We start from the raw sequence: 16,659 nt of genomic DNA on the forward strand, positions 1-16,659 counted from the left end.
CCTGTCACTATAACTCTCCCCTTCCCCCATCTTTCCTAGTTTAAAGCCCTCCTTACCAGGTTGGCCAACCTGTTGGCAAAGACCCGCGTGCCCCGCCTCGTGAGGTGGATCTCATCTCTCCCAAGCAGTTGTCGATCTTCAAACAGGGTCCCATGGTCGTAGAAACCAAAACCCTGTTGCCAACACCAGCGGCGCAGCCAGTCGTTAACCTGGAAAGTCCGTCTCCTCCTCCTCTCATCCATCCCCCTCACTGGCAGGATTGAGGAGAAGATGACCTGGGCTCCCAGACCCTTGACCACCATCCCCAGAGCTCTGAAATCCTGCTTGATGGTCTCCAGTTTGCCCTTGGTGTCATTGGCGCCCACATGGAAGAGCAGCAGTGGGTAATAGTCCGAAGAATGGACGAGCCTAGGCAGTCTTTGCATGACATCTCTCACACGAGCCCCCGGCAGGCCACAAACCTCTCTAGACAAGAGGTCAGGTCGGCAGATAGATGCAGCGGTGTGCTCGTTTGCGAGGCGTCAAAGAGACGCAGCAGCTAGTTAGTTGGCCATGTGGCGAAGAGACGTGACGCTTTGCTTCTGGTGATGCAGTGAAGAGACGCAGCGGTTTGCTTGTTGGGCAGGCAGCGAAGAGACGCGGCGCTTTGCATGCTGGCGAGGCGGCGAGCAGATCGAGTGCTTTGCTTGTTGGTGAGGCAGCGAAGAGCTGCAGCACTTTGCTTGTGCAGCAGGTGGCGCAGTGGCATCGCAGATGGCTTTTCGGCCTGGAGGCGAAGCGAGGCAGCACTTTGCTAGTTGGCGAGGCAGCGAAGAGACGCAGCAGTCTGCTTGTTTGTGAGACAGCCAGCATGCACAGTGGTTAGGTATTGTGCGAGGCAGCGAATGACCGCCGAGCAAATCGTTTTGTCTGTTCGCCGCCTCGCTGCCTAGCAAAGCGTCGTCTGCCTTCGGCGCCTAGCAAAGCTCCACGTGCCGTCGCCGCCAAGCAAAGCACCGTCTCCCTTCGCCGCCTCGCAGCCTAGCAAAGCACTGCGTACCTTCGCCGCCTCGCCACCTACCAAAAGACCACGTCCTGTCACTGCCTACCAAAGCGCCGTGTTCCTTTGGTGCCTAGCAAAGTGCTGCCTCCCTTCAGTGCCTTGCCGCCTAGCAAAGCCTTGCCTCCCTTCGCCACCTCGCCGCCTTGCACATCGCTGCGTCCCTTTTCCTCCTCGTCGCCTAGCAAAGCGCCGTGTCCCGTCGCCACCTCGCTGCCTGCCAAAGTGCTGCCTCCCTTTGCTGCCTCGACACCTAGGAAAAGCGTCATCTCCCTTTGCCACCTAGCAAAGCTCCACGTCCTGTCACCGGCGAGCAAAGCGCCGTGTTCCTTCGGCGCCAGCAAAGCTATGCCTCCCGTCGCCACCTCACCGCCTAGCAAAGTGCTGACTCCCTTCGTCGCATCGGCACGTTGGTGCCTCGCCGGCTAGCACACCGCTGCGTCCCTTTTCTCCCTCGCCGCCTAGCAAAGCGCTGCCTCCCTTCGCTGCCTCGCCTGCTAGCAGAGCGCTGTGTCCTGTCACCGCCTAGCAAAGCTCTGTGTCCTGTTGCCATTTAGCAGAGAGCTGTGTCCCTTCGCCATCTAGCAAAGCTCTACGTGCTGTCGCCAGCAAGGAAAGCACCGTCTCCCGTCGTCGCCTCGCTGCTTAGCAAACTGCTGTCTCCCTTTTCCGACTCGCCACCTAGCAAAGCGCCGTCTCCCTTCGCTGCCTACCAAAGTGCCGTGTTCCTTCGGTTCCTAGCAAAGCACTGCGGGCATTCTCCTCCTCTCCATCTAGAAAAGCACCATCTCCCTTTGTCACCTACCAAAAGTCCACATCCTGTCGCCACCTACCAAAGCACTGTGTTCCTTCGGCACCTAGCAAAGCACTGCGTGCCTTGGCCCCCTCGGCACCTAGCAAAGAGCTGCACCCGTTCGCCTTTTCACTGCCTCGCAAACTAACCAACGACTGCGTCTGTTTGCTGCCTCACAAACTAAGTTACCACTGCATCTATTCCCCTCCTTGCAAAAAAGCAAACTGCACCACCTGTTCGCTGCCTTGCAAACCAAATACCCGCTGCGTCTCTTCGCTGCCCCCAAACAAGCAGACCGCTGCATCTCTTCGCTGTCTCACAAACTAACTAACCACTGTATCTGTTCGTTGCCTCGTAAGCAAGCAGACCGCTGCGTCTCTTCGCTGCCTGGTAAACAAGCAAACCGCTGCGTCTCTTTGTTGCCTTGCAAACAAGCAGACCACTGCGTGTTTTCCCTGCCTTACAAACGAGCAAACTGCTGCGTCTCTTCCATGCCTGGCAAAGTAAGTAACTGTTGCATCTCTTCACCGCCTGGCAAAAAAGCAGTCCGCTGCGTCTATTCGATGTGCTGCAAACAAGCAGTCCGCAGAATCAAATCACCGCTTCGCGAACAAGCAAACTGCAGTGCCTCTTCGCCACCTTGTGAACAAGCACATGGCTGCATCTCTTCACCGCCTCACAAACTAAACGCTGCATCTGTTCACTGCCTCGCAAAAAAGCAGACCACTGCATGTATTTGCTGACTGGCAGAAATCAAACCACGGCGGCTGTTCCCTGCCTGGCGAACAAGCAAACCCGATAGCTGTTTGCCACCTCGCAAACAAGCAAACCAATGCGTCTCTTCGCTGCCTCGCAAACTAACAGCTGCATCTCTTCGCTGTCTCGCAAACTAACTGACCTCGGCATCTCTTCGCTGCCTCGCTTCCCTTCCAAGCAAAAAGCAATCCGCGATGCCACTGCGCCACCTGGTGGACAAGCAAAGTGCTGCATCTCTTCGCTGCCTCGCAGAATGAGTAACCACTGTGGATGTTCGCTGTCTCACAAACAAGCAGACCGCTGAGTCTCTTCGATGCCTCACGAACAAGCAAACCGCTGTCTGTTCGCTGCTTCACAAAGTAATCGCCGCCTCTCTTCCCCTCCTTGCAAACAATCAAACCCATGCGGCTCTTCGCTGCCTCGCAAACTAATCAATGACTGCGTCTGTTTGCTGCCTCGCAAGCTAAGTAACCGCTGCATGTGTTCGCTGCCTCGCAAAGAAGCAAACAGCTGTGTCTCTTTGCCACCTCAAAAACAAGCAGACCTCTGCGCCTGTTCCATTCTGCACGAACAAGCAAGCCGCAGCGCCTCCTCGCAACCTCGCAAAAGAACTAACCGCTGCGTCTATTTGACTTCTCACAAAAAAGATAACCACTGCGTCTGTTTGCTGCTCGCCAACTAACTAACCCCTGCGGTTCTTCAATGCCTAGCAAACAAGCAGAGCTCTGCATCTCTTGGCAGCCTTGCGAACAAGCAAACCGCTAAGTCTGTTCGCTGCCTCGCAAACTAACTCAGCACTGCATCTGTTCGCTGCCTCACAAAGTAATCGCCACCTCTCTTCCCCTCCTCACAAACAAGCAAACCCCTGGGTCTCTTCGCTGCCTCGCAAAATAAGTAGCCGCTGCGTCTGTTCGTTACCTCGCGAACAAGCAAACCACTTTGTCTGTTCACTGCCTCATGAACTAAACAACCACTTCTAGGTGGTTAGTTAGTGCTTGGACTAACTACCACGCTTTGCTGGGTGGCGGAGGCACGCAGCGCTTTGCTAGGAAGTGAGAAGACGTGGAGCTTTGCTAGGTGGCAACACAGGGAAGGGAGGCAGCGCTTTGCAAGGTGACGAAGGGACAAAGCGCTCTGCTAGGCGTTGAGGTGGTGAAGGGAGGCAGAGCTTTGCTAGGCGGCGAAGGGACTTGGAGCTTTGCTAGGCGGTGAAAGGAGGCAGCGCTTTGCTAGGCATCGAGGGGGAAAAGGGATGCAGCGGTGTGATAGGAGGCAAGGCACCAATGTGCCTATGCCTCAAAGGGACTCAGCGCTTTGCTAGGTGGCGAGATGGCGAAGTGAGGCAGCGCTTTGTTAGGCGGCCAGGTGGCGACAAGAGGCAGAGCTTTGCTAGGCGCCGAAGGAACAAGACGCTTTGCTAGGCGGTGAGGGGACGAAGGGACACTCGCTTTGCTTTGCAGTGAAGGGATACGGTGCTTTGCTAGGCGTGGAGGTTAAGAAGGGACACAGCGCTTTGCTAGGCGGCAAGGGGACGAAGGGACATGGGGCTTTGCTAGGCGGCAAGGGGGAAAAGGGACGCAAGGGTGTGATAAGCAGCGAGGCGCCGACGCGGCAAAGGGAGTCGGCCATTTGCTAGGCGTCGAGGTGGCGAAGGGAGGCAGTGCTTTGCTAGGTGGTGAGGTGGCCACGAGAGGCAGAGCTTTGTTTGGCACCGAAGGGACTTCGCAGTTTGCTAGGCGGCGAAGGGACACCACGCTTTGGTAGGTGGCGAGGCGGCTAAGGGACTCGGCGCTTTGCTAGGTGGCGAGGGGGAAAAGGAGTGCAGTGGTGTTCTAGGCAGCGAGGCACCGACGCACCGAGACGGCGAAGGGACGTGGCATTTTGCTAGGCAGCGAGGCGGCAAAGGGAGGCAGCACTTTGCTAGGCGTCAAGGGGGAAAAGGGATGCAGCGGTGTGCTAGGCAGCGAGGCGCTGACGTGCCTAGGCGACGAAGGGACTCGGCACTTTGCTAGGCGGAGAGGCGGCGAAGGGAGGCAGCGCTTTGCTAGGTGGCAAAGGGACTCGACGCTTTGCTAGATGGTGAGTTGGCGGAGGGACTCGGCGCCTTGCTGGATGGCGAGGCGGCGAAGGCAGGCAGCTCTTTGCAAGGTGGCGAAGGGACACGGCGCTTTGCTAGGTGGCGGAGGAATGCAGCGCTTTGCCAGGCGGTGACAGGACGTGGAGCTTTGGTAGGCGGCGAGGGGGAAAAGCGACACAAGGGTGTGATAAGCAGCGAGGCACCGATGTGCCGAGGCGGCGATGGGACATGGCGCTTTGCTAGGCAGTGAGGGGAAAAGGGACGCAGCGGTGTGCAAGGTGGGGAGGCAGTGAAGGGATTCGGCCCATTGCAAGGCGGCGAGGTGGCAAAGGGAGGCAAGGCTTTGCAAGGCAGTGACGCGGCGAAGGGAGGCAGCGCTTTGCTAGGCGTTGAGGCGACGAAGTGACACGGCGCTCTGCTAGCCGGTGAGGCGGCGAAGGGAAGTAGCGCTTTGCTAGGCGGCAAAGGGAGACAGTGCTCTGCTAGCCGGCGAGGATGCAAGACAGCGAGGCGGCGGAGGGAGGCAGTACTTTGCTAGGCGGCGAAGGCACTCGGCACTTTGGTAGGCGGCGACAGGACGTGGAGCTTTGCAAGGCGGCGAAGGGCCTCGGAGCTTTGCTAGGCGGCAAGGTGGCGACAAGAGTCAGAGCTTTGCTAGGCGGTGAAGGGACTCGGAGCTTTGCTAGGTGGCAAAGGGAGGCAGCACTTTGCTAGGCATCGAGGAGGAAAAGGGACGCAGTGGTGTGATAGGAGGCGAGGCACCGATGTGCCTATGCGGCGAAGGGACTTGGAGCTTTGCTAGGTGGCGAGATGGCGAAGTGAGGCAGCGCTTTGTTAGGCGGCCAGGTGGCGACAAGAGGCAGAGCTTTGCTAGGTGCCGAAGGAACAAGACGCTTTGCTAGGCGGCGAGGGGACGAAGGGACACTCGCTTTGCTTTGCAGTGAAGGGATATGGTGCTTTGCTAGGCGTGGAGGTTAAGAAGGGACACAGCGCTTTGCTAGGCGGCAAGGGGACGAAGGGACACAGGGCTTTGCTAGGCGGCAAAGGGGAAAAGGGATGCAAGGGTGTGATAAGTGGCGAGGCGCCAACGCACTGAGGCGGCGAAGGGACACAGCGCTTTGGCAGGCGGTGAGGCGGCGACGGGACACGGCGCTTTGCTAGGCGGTGAGGGGGAAAAGGGACACAGCAGTGTGCAAGATGGGGAGGCAGCAAAGGGATTCGGCACATTACAAGGCGGTGAGGTGGCGAAGGGAGGCAAGGCTTTGCTAGGTGGTGAAGGGAAGGAGTGCTTTGCTAGGAGTCGAGGCGACGGAGACATGCAGCGCTTTGCTATGCGGCGAAACACTCGGAGCTTTGCTAGGCAGGGAGGCGATGAAGGGACACGGCGCTTTGCTAGGTGGTGAAGGAACAGGGCGCTTTGCTTGGTGGCCACAGGATGTGGAGCTTTGCTAGGCATCGAGGTGGCGAAGGGAGGGAGCACTTTGCTAGGTGTCGAGGCGACGGAGACATGCAGCGCTTTGCTATGCGGCAAAGCACTTGGAGCTTTGCTAGGCAGGGAGGCGATGAAGGGACACGACGCTTTGCTAGGTGGTGAAGGAACAGGGCGCTTTGCTTGGTGGCCACAGGATGTGGAGCTTTGCTAAGCATTGAGGTGGCAAAGGGAGACGGTGCTTTCAAAGGCGTCGAAGGGCCTCGGCGCTTTGCTAGGCAGCAAGGCAGCGAGGGGAGGTGGCGCTTTGCTAGGCGGCAAGGTGGCGACGAGAGGCAGAGCTTTGCTAGGAGCCGGAGGAACACGGCGCTTTGGTAGGCGTCGACAGGATGCGAACTTTTGCTAGGTGGCGAAGGGACATGGCACTTTGCTAGGCAGCAAAGGGAGTCGGCGCTTTGCTAGGTGGCAAGGCGGTGAAGGGAGTCGGCGCTTTGCTAGACGGTGAAGGGACTTGGCGCTTTGCTACATGGCGAGGAGTAAAAGGGATGCAGCGGTGTACAAGGGGGCGAGGCGGCAAAGGGAGGCAGCGTTTTGGTAGGTGGCGAGGCAGCGAAGGGACGCAGTGCTTTGCTAGGGGGCAAGGCGTCGAAGGGAGACGGCGCTTTGCTAGTCGTCGAGGGGGAAAATGGACACGGTGTGCTAGGCGGTGAGGTGCTGATGTGCATACATGGCGAAGGGACTCGGCGCTTTGCTAGGTGATGACAGGACGTGGAGTTTTGCTAGGCAGTGAAGGGACACAGCGCTCTGCTAGGCGGTCAGGCGGCGAAGGGACATAGCGCTTTGCTAGCTGGTGAGGGGACGAAGGGACACTCGCTTTGCTTGGCGGCGAAGGGATACAGCGCTTTGCTAGGCAGCGAGGGGACGAAGGGACATGGTGCTTTGCTAGGCGGCGGAGGAATGCAGCGCTTTGCTAGGTGGTGACAGGACGCAGAGCTTTGCTAGGCGTCGAGGGGGAAAAGGGACGCAGCAGTGTGCTAGGCTGTGAGGCAGCGAAGGGACATCGCGGTTAGTTAGTTCACAAGGCAGTGAACAGTTGCAACGGTTAGTTCGCGAGGCAGCGAACTGACGGTGCAGTTTGTTTTTTTGCGAGGAGGGGAATAGACGCAGCGGTTAGTTTGTGAGGCAACAAACAGATGCAGTCGTTGGTTAGTTTGAGAGGCAGCGAAGAGACGCAGCAGTCTGCTTGTTTGTGAGGAGGGAAAGAGAGGCAGCGATTACTTGGTGAGACAGTGAACAGATGCAGTGGCTAGTTTTTGAGGCAGCAAACAGACTTAGCGGCTTGCTTGTTCGCGAGGCAGCAAAGGGACGCAGCAGTCTGCTTGTTTGCTAGGCGTTGAAGAGCCACAGCAGTTATTTCGTTTGCGAGGCTGCGAGGAGGTGCTGCGGCTTGCTTGTTCGCACGGAATGGAACAGGCGCAGAGGTCTGCTTGTTTTCGAGATGGCAAAGAGACGCAGCTGTTTGCCTTTTTGCAAGGCAGCGAACACACACAGTGGTTACTTAGCTTGCGAGGCAGCAAACAGACACAGTGGTCTGCTTGTTTGGTGAGGCGTCTAACAGATGCATCGATTAGTTTGCGAGCAGCGAACAGACGCAGCGGTTTGCTTGTTCTCGAGGCATCGAACAGATGCAGCTGTTCGCTTGTTTGCAATGCAGCAAACAGACGTAGTATCCGCTTGTTTGGGAGGCAGTGAACAAACGCAGCAGTTAGCTTGCTAGCAGTGAACACACACACAGCGGATTGCTTGTTCTCGAGGCATCGAACAGTTGCGGTTGTTTGCTTTTTCGCAACGTGGCAAGCAGACGTAGCGTCTGCTTGTTTGTGAGGTAGCTAACACACGCAGCGGTTAGATTGTGAGGCAGCAAAGAGACACAGCAGTGTGCTAGTTTGCGTGCTTACGAGGAGGTGCTGCAGCTTGCTTGTTCGTGCGGAATCGAAGAGGTGCAGCTGTTTGCTATTTTGCGAGGCAGCGAACACATGCAGCAGTTAGTTTGCGAGGCAGCAGACTCAGCGGTGTGTTTGTTTGGGAGGCAGCAAACATGTGCAGCAGTTAGTTTGCAAGCAGCGAAGAGACGCAGCGGTGTGCTTGTCCACGAGGTGGCGTAGTGGTATCGCGGTTTGCTTTTTCGCGTGGAAGCAAACAGACGCAGCACTTTGGCATTTTGCGAGGCAGCGAAGATATGCAGTGCCTTACTTGTTTGTGAGGCAGCGAAGAGACACAGCGGATAGTTGGTTTGCGAGGCAGCGAACAGGCGGTGCAGTTTGCTTTTTCGCGAGGAGGGGAATAGACGCAGCGGTTAGTTAGTTTGTGAGGCAACAAACAGACGCAGTCATTGGTTAGTTTGCGAGGCAGCGAAGAGATGCATGGGTTTGCTTGTTTGCGAGGAGGGGAAGAGAGGCGGCGATTACTTTGTGAGGCAGCGAACAGATGCAGTGCTGAGTTAGTTTGTGTAGGAGCGAAGAGACGCGGCGGTTTGCTTGTTTGCAAGGCAGCAAGCGGACGCAGTGCTTAGTTACTTTGCAGGGCAGTGAACAGAAGTAGCGGTTTGCTTGTTTGCGAGGCGGTGAAAAGATGTAGCCATTAGTTGTTTTGCGAGGAGCGGGAATACGCAACAGTTAGTTAGACTGCAAGGTAGCAAAGAGACCCAGTGGCTTGGTTATTTGCGAGGCAGTGAACAACGCAGCGGTCAGTCAGTTTGCGAGGCAGCGAGCAGACGCAGCAGTTTGCTTGTTTGCGAGGCAGCGAACTGTCATGGCAGTTAGTTAGTTTGCCAGGCAGTGAGCAGAAGTAGTGGTCTGCTTGTTTGCAAGGCAGCAAAAAGACGCAGCGGTTAGTTAGTTTGTGAGGCAGCAAAGAGAAGCAATGGTAAGTTAGATTACAACGTAGTGAACAGATGCAGTAGTTATTTATTTTGTGTGGCAGCAAACAAACGCAGCGGTTACTTAGTTTGCAAGGCAGCGAAGAGATGCAGTGGCTTGGTTGTTTACGAGGCAGCGAACAGTGCAGTGGTTAGTTAGGTTGCCAGGCAGTGTACAGACGCGGCGGTTTGCTTGTTTGCAAGGCAGCGATCGGACGCAACGGATAGTTAGTTCATGAGGCAGTGAACAGACGAATGCGTTTGGCTGGTTCGCCAGGCAGCAAACACATGTAGCCGCTTGCTTGTTTGCGAGGCAGCAGATGCAGTGGTTAGTTAGTTTGCGAGGCAGCAAACAATCACAGCGGTTTGCGTGTTTGCAAGGCATCGAACACACGCAGCGGTGAGTTACTTTGCGAGGCAGCAAAGAGACGCGGCGGTTTCCTTGTTTGCGAGGCAGCGAACAGACGCAGCAGTGAGTTAGTTTACAAGGCAGTGAACGGACACAGTGGTTTGTTAGTTTGGAAGGCAGCAAAGACACAGCAGTGCATTTGCGAGGCAGTGAACAGACACAGCATTTTGCTTCTTTGCGAGGCAGCGAACAGATGCATCAGTTTGTGAGGCAGCGAGGAGAAGGAGCATTTTGCTTTTTGTGAGGCAGCGAACAGACGCAGCAGTGAGTTAGTTTACAAGGCAGTGAACAGACGCAGCAGTGAGTTATTTGGCGAGGCAGTGAACAGATGCGGCAGTTTGCTTGTTTTCGAGGCACCAAACATGCAGCGGAGAGTTACTTTGCGAGGCAGCAAAGAGACACAGCAGTTTCCTTGTTTGCGAGGCAGCGAGGAGATGCAGTGGGTATTTTGCGAGGCAGCAAAGAGACGCGGCGGTTTCCTTTTTTGCGAGGCAGCGAGCAGACACAGCAGTGAGTTAGTTTACAAGGCAGGGAATGGATGCAGCAGTGAGTTATTTAGCGAGGCAGAGAACAGACGCAGCGGCTTTCTCACTTGTGAGGCAGTGAGAAGACACAGCGGTTTGCTTGTTTGCGAGGCAGCAAACAGGCACAGTGGTTAATTAGATTGTGAGGCAGTGAATAGATGCAACAGTCTGTTATTTTGCAAGGCAGCGAACAGACGCAGCGGTTTGCTTGTTTGTGAGGCAGCGAACAGACGAATTGGTTTAGTTCGTTCTGCAGGCGGCGAACAGATGTAACCGCTTGGTTGTTTGCGAGGCAGCGAACAGCGCAGCGGTTAGTTAGTTTGGCAGGCAATGAACAGATTCAATGGATCACTAGTTTGTGAGGCAGTGGACAGACAAATTGGTTTAGTTACTCCGCAAGGCAGCGAACACATGTAGCCACTTGCTTGTTTGCAAGGTAGCGAACAGACGCAGCGGTCTGCCGGTTTGCGAGGCAGCGTAAGGATGTAGCGGTAACTTATTTTGCGAGGCAGTGAACAGACGCAGTGGTGACTTAGTTTGCGAGGCAGCGTAAGGATGTAGCGGTAACTTATTTTGCGAGGCAGTGAACAGACGCAGCGGTGACTTAGTTTGTGAGGCAGTGTACAGACGTGGCGGTTTGCTTGTTTGAGAGGCAGCAAACAGGTACAGCGCTGAGTTATCTTTCAAGGCAGCAAAGAGAGGCAGCGGCTTGCTTGTTTGCGAGGCTGCGAGTAGACCTAGCTGTTTGCTAGTTTGCAAGGCAGCAAACAGCGCAGCGGTTAGTTAGTTTGCGAGGCAGCAAGCAGACGCAGTGGTTTGCTTCTTTGCGAGGCAGCGAACAGTCATGGCGGTTAGTTGGTTTGCGAGGCAGCGAACAGACACAATGGATAGTTAGTTCGCGAGGCAGCGAACAGACGAATCGGTTTAGTTAGTTCGCCAGGCAGCGAACACATGTAGCCGCTTGCTTTTTTGCGAGGCGGCGAAGAGGCGCAGCAGTGAGTTAGTTTGTGATGCAGTGAACAGAAGTAGCGGTTTGCTTGTTTGTGAGGCAGCGAACAGACGCAGTGGATAGTTAGCATGCGAGGCAGCGAAGAGACGCAGTGGCTTGGTTGTTTGCAAGGCAGCGAAGAATGCAGCGGTTAGTTAGTTTGTGAGCAGAAGTAGCAGTTTGTTTGTTTGCGAGGCAGTGATCAGACGCCGCAGTTTGCTAGCTTGTGATGTAGCGAACAGACACAGCGGTTTGCTTGTTTGCAAGGCAGCGAACATTCATGGCGGTTTGCTTGTTGCGAGTCAGTGAAGACACACAGCAGTTTGCTTGTTTCGCGAGGAAGCAGATTCAGCGCTGAGTTAGTTTGCGAGGGAGCGATGAGACGCAATGGTTTGCTTGTTTGCGAGGGAGTGAACAGATGCAGCAGTTTGCTAGTTTGCAAGTCAGCAAAAAGATGCAGTGGTCTGTTAGTTTGCGAGGCAGCGAGCAGACATAGCCGTTAGCTGTTTTGCGAGGAGCGGGGATACGCAACAGTTAGTTAGATTGTGAGGTAGCAAAGAGATATGGCGGTTTGCCAGTTTGCGAGGCAGTGTAAGGACGCAGCAGTTAGTTAATTTGTGAAGCAGTGAACAATGCAGCAATCAATTAGTTTGTGAGGCAGTGAACAGAAGCAGCGGTTAGTTAGTTTGTGAGGCAGTGAGCAGACGCAGCGGTTTGCTTGTTTGCGAGGCAGCGAACACACGCAGCAGTTAGTTTGCCAGGAAGTGAACAGACGCAATGGATTGCTAGTTCGCAAGGCAGGGAACAGACGAATTGGTTTAGTTAGCTTGCCAGGCAGTGAACACATGTAGCCGCTTGCTTGTTTGCGAGGCAGCGAACAGATGCAGCAGTTGCATAGTTTGCAAGTCAGCGAATAGATGCAGCGGTTTGCTTGTTTGCAAGGCGGCGATCGGACGCAGCAGTTTGCTAGCTTGTGATGTAGCAAACAGACACAGCAGTTTGCTTGTTTGCGAGGCAGCGAACAGTCACGGTGGTTTGCTTGTTTGCAAGGCAGCGAAGAGACCCAGCAGTGATTTTGTTTACAGGGCAGTGCACAGACGCAGCAGTGAGTTATTCTGTGAGGCATCGAACAGACACAGTGGTTTGCTTGTTTGCAAAGCAGCAAACAGACACAGCGGTTTGCTTGTTTGCGAGGCAGCAAGCAGACGCAGCAATGCGTTAGTTTACAATGCAGTGAACGGACGCAGCAGTGAGTTATTTTGCTGGGCAGCGATCAGACGCAGCAGTTATTTAGATTGTGAGGCAGCGAACACATGCAGCAGTGAGGTAGTTTGTGAGGCAGCAAAGAGAGGCAGTGGGTAGTTTGTGAGGCAGCAAACAGATGCAGCAGTTAGTTTGCGAGGCAGTGAACAGATGCAGCGGCTTTCTCGCTTTTGAGGCAGCGAGGAGACACAGCGGTTTGCTTGTTTGCGAGGCAGCGAACAGATGCTGCGGAGAGTTAGTTCGCGAGGCAGGGAACAGATGCAGCGGCTTGTTTTTTTTGCGAGGCAGGGAACAGACACAGCGGGTAGTTTGCAAGGCAGTGAACAGACACAGAGTTTTGCTTCTTTGCGAGGCAGCGAACAGACGCAGTGGTTAGTTTGCGAGGCAGCAAGGAGATGGAGCATTTTGCTTTTTTGTGAGGCAGTGAGCAGATGCAGCAGTGCATTCATTAGTTTACAAGGCAGTGAATGGATGCAGCAGTGAGTTATTTTGTGGGGCAGCGAACAGACACAGCGGTTAGTTTATGAGTCAGTGAACAGAAGAAGCAGCTTGGTTGTTTGTGAGGCAGTGAACAGACTGAACGGTGAGTTAGTTGGTGGGGCAGTGAACAGATGGAGGGGTTTGCTTGTTTACGAGGCAGTGAGCAGGTGAGGCGGTATTTAGATTGCGAGGCAGCAAACAGATGCAGTGGTCAGTTAGATTGCGAGGAAGAAAACCGACACAGCGGTGAGTTAGTTGGCAAGGCAGTGAACAGATGCAGCAGCTTGTTGTTTGTGAGGCAGGAGACGCAGCGGTTAGTTAGTTTGCGAGGCAGCAAACAGACGCAGTGGTTCCCTTGTTTGCAAGGCAGCCAGCAGATGCAGCATTGAATTAGTTATTTTGCGAGGTAGCAAACAGATGCAGCGGTTTGCTTTTTTGCAAGGCAACAAGCAGACGCAGCAGGTTGTTAGTTTACAAGGCAGTGAACGGATGCAGCAGTGAGTTATTTTGTGAGGCAGAGAAGAGACGCAGTGGCTTTTTTGCTTTCAAGGAAGCGAGGAGATGCAGTGGTTTGCTTGTTTGCGAGGCAGCGAGCAGAAGTAGCGACTTGGTTGATTGCGAGGCAGCAAACAGACCCAGTGGTTAGCTGGTTTGCCAGGCAGAGAACAGACGCAGTGATTTGCTTGCTTGTGATGCAGCCAACAGATGCAGTGCTGAGTTAGTTTGCGAGGCAGCGAACAGATGCGGCAGTTTGCTTGTTTGTGAGGCAGCAAGCAGACACAGCAGTGCGTTAGTTTACAAGGCAGTGAACGGACGCAGCAGTGAGTTATTTTGCTGGGCAGCAAACAGACACAGCGGTTAGTTAGTTTACGAGGCAGTGAACAGAAGAAGCGGCTTGGTTGTTTGCGAGGCAGTGAACAGACCAAGCAGTTAGTTTGTGAGGCAGAGAACAGACGCAGCAATTTGCTTGCTTGCAACGCAGCCAACAGACGCAGCGCTGAGTTAGTTTGTGAGGCAGCGAGGAGACGCGGTGTTCTCCTTGTTTGAGAGGCAGTGAGCAGATGCAGCAGTGTGTTAGTTTACAAGGCAGTTAACAGATGCAGTAGTGAGGTATTCAACAAGGCAGCGAAGAGACACAGTGGTGAATTTGCAAGGCAGTGAACAGACACAGCATTTTGCTTCTTTGCAAGGCAGGGAACAGACGCAGCGGTTAGTTTGCGAGGCAGCAAGGAGACAGAGCGTTTTGTTTTTTTGCGAGGTTGCAAGCAGACTCAGCAGTTTGTTAGTTTACAAGGCAGAGAACAGATGCAGCAGTGAGTTATTTTGCGAGGCAGTGAACAGATGCAGCGGTTTGTCTGTAAGGCAGCGAAGAGATGCAGCAGCTTGCTTTTTTGTGAGGCAGACAACAGGCACAGCGATTACATAGTTTGCAAGGCAGGGAACAGATGCATCAGCTTGCTTGTTTGCGAGGCAGTGAGCAGACACAGCACTGCGTTAGTTTACAAGGCAGTGAGCGGATGCAGCAGTGAGTTATTTTGTGAGGCAGTGAACAGATGCAGCGGTTTGCTATTTTGCAAGGCAGCGAACAGACACAGCAATTTGCTTCTTTGTGAGTTAGTGAGCAGACATAGCAGTGAGTTAGTTTACAATGCAGTGAACGGATGCATCAGTGAGTTATTTTGTGAGGCAGCGAACAGACTCAGAGGTTATTTATATTGCGAGGCAGCGAACACACGCAGCAGTGAGGTAGTTTGTGAGGCAGCAAACAGATGCAGTGGCTTGCTTTTTTGTGAGGCAGCCAAAAGACGCAGCGATTACATAGCTTGCAAGGCAGAGAACAGATGCGGCGGTTTGTTTGTTTGCCAGGCAGCGAACAGGTGAGGCGGTCAGTTAGATTGCGAGGAAGCGAACAGATGCAGCGGTGAGTTACTTTGTGAGGCAGCGAAGAGATGTAGCGGTTTGCTTGTTTGCGAGGCAGCGAGCAGACGCAGCAGTGTGTTAGTTTACAAGGCAGTGAATGGATGCAGTAGTGAGGTAGTTTGCAAGGCAGCGAAGAGACACAGCGGTGCGTTTGCGAGGCAGTGAACAGACAGTGTTTTGCTTCTTTGTGAGGCAGTGAACAGATGCAGCAGTTAGTTTGTGAGGCAACGAGGAGACGGAGTGCTTTGCTTGTTTGTGAGGCAGCGAACAGATGCAGTGGTTAGTTTGCGAGGCAGGAACAGACGCAGCAGTTTGTTAGTTTGCGAGGCAGTGAGCAGACGCAGCAGTCAGTTAGTTTGGGAGGCAGCAAATAGATGCAGATCTGAGTTAGTTTGCAAGGCAGGGAACAGACGCAGCCGTTTGCTTTTTTTGCGAGGCAGCAGACGCAGTGGTTAGTGTGCGAGGCAGTGAAGAGATGTAGCAGTTAATTTGCGAGGCAGCAAACAATCGTGGCAGTTTGCTTGTTTGTGTGGCATTGAACACACGCAGAGCCTGTAATTTTGATGGAGATGCTCGGTGACCCTTTTTTGCTAAAACAGTACATAAATAAATAGCATCAATTTTACATGGCTCATAAGTTTCACTTGCTATTCATAAATCATCAACATATTGTGTCAATTCAGACTTCCTTGGCATTTCTATGTCTTTCAAATCATTTTTCAAAATTTGAGAAAAAATAGTAGGAGATGCAGTAAGCCCTTGTGGTAATCTAGGCCACGTCGATTGTTGACTCTTCCAAGTAAAGGCAAAAAGAGGTTGACTTTCTTCAGCTAAAGGTGTGCTGAAAAAAGCTGCGGTTAAATCAACTACCAAAAAATTATTTGCCCAGGAATAAGTTACCTCTGTCCTGCTAATCGAATTGCCTTCTCTAATCCCTGCCTTGCTAATTGGAGTTGTCTGTAATTCCCATCATTATTAACATTGCATCCTGGATCTACATGCGGCCAACCAGTTCGTCCACCCCCTGCGTCTTGTTCCACCCATCTCCTAGTAGCTTTGTATATTGCATGTTTTTCATCCTGAGTGAATAGAGTTTCTATAAGCATTTGAACATCTCCGCAGGTGGGGTCATAAGCCCGAAATAGTCCCCTAACTACTTATAACACCTTTTTGGGATCCTCCCGCAAATGCGGAGTTTGCTGACTCCACGCAATTAAGTCCTGGGGTCCCCATGGTCGGTACACTCTAGTAGTGGCAACTTGCTGTGCTCCGTTCGGCCCTGGTACTCCTACACTTCCCAAAGGGGTTACTCAGATAGGGGCCTGGAATAAAGGCTCTGGTGGAGGTGAGAGCAGGGGATAAAGGTTTGCCCCTGAGTTGTAAGGGGGGCTTAGAGGTGGGGCTCTGGGGGACTCTATGGGTCCCTCATTATGTTCAGCTTTGTTCTTCTTCCCTCCAGTTTTAGTCAAATTTTCACCACTGTTACTATTACTGTTACTTACATTTGCAGATCCCCGTGGTGTTTGTCTAGCAGGAGCCCAATTATCCCATCCATACCAATAATCCTTTTGTCCCAGGAATCGGTCTTCTAAATGTTGTCACCAAAAGGTTAACACTTGCTGATCAAAGGTACCTTGGCGTGGCCATCGTTCTGCTGCTGACCCATCTCGAGTAACAAAAGGCCATTCTTTTTGACATAAGGTTACTGCATGCTTTTTGGTTAACCCTACAGTTCCCTCTATATTTTTCCAATGCCCTAACAACTCAGCCAAGGGCGTCCCCTTGGGCACTGTATTTCCCATTACAAGCGTCTTACGTTGATCAGACTGCACTTTAAACAGCAATTGCTTTCTCGTTAGGACTTGAGCCTAACCACAAATTTCTAATTTAACTTTCCGGGACTCGAACCTAACAAATTCACTTTTAGGGACTCGAACCCTAAGACTTGTCTTAAGAGGCTGAGAGGGTTGGGGTAAAGGATAATTGTGTAAGATTCAGTTAGCCCACAAAGGAGGAAGTGATTCCTAGGGCAAAACGCCCTTAGCCGACTATGGAATGCCTCGT

The sequence above is a fragment of the Apteryx mantelli genome, chromosome 22 (assembly GCF_036417845.1).
Source record: "Apteryx mantelli isolate bAptMan1 chromosome 22, bAptMan1.hap1, whole genome shotgun sequence".
Lineage (NCBI taxonomy): Eukaryota > Metazoa > Chordata > Aves > Apterygiformes > Apterygidae > Apteryx > Apteryx mantelli.